Genomic DNA, 540 nt, shown 5'->3' with positions numbered 1-540 from the left:
TGTTGCGTTATAAACTTCGCGGTACTTGCCACCGGGTATGGTGTCCGTACAACCTTCTGAGAAATAGCCGGCGCGATCGACGGGATTAACCGACAATGCAGCGCTGGCTCTTGATCGGGCAATTTACGGGCTTTATCGGGCAATTTACGGGCTTGATGGTGCGACTTACGGGCCTGATAGTGCGACTAACGGGCTTGATAGGGCAATTTACGGGCTTTTTGGTGCGAATTACGGGCTTTTTGGTGCGACTTATGGGCTTGATAGGGCAATTTACGGGCTTTTTGGTGCGACTTATGGGCTTGATAGGGTAATTGACGGGCTTGTTGGTGCGACTTATGGGCCTGATAGTGCGACTAACGGGCTTGATAGGGCAATTTACGGGCTTTTTGGTGCGACTTACGGGCCTGATAGTGCGACTTAAGGGCCTGATAGTGCGACTAACGGGCTTTGATAGTGCGACCAACGGGCTTGATAGTGCGACCTATGGGCTTGATAGTGCGACTAACGGGCTTGATAGTGCGACTTATGGGCTTGATAGTG

This window comes from Anopheles moucheti (assembly GCF_943734755.1).
Source record: "Anopheles moucheti chromosome X unlocalized genomic scaffold, idAnoMoucSN_F20_07 X_unloc_6, whole genome shotgun sequence".
NCBI lineage: Eukaryota > Metazoa > Arthropoda > Insecta > Diptera > Culicidae > Anopheles > Anopheles moucheti.
Note: the sequence above shows the minus strand (reverse complement) of the source record.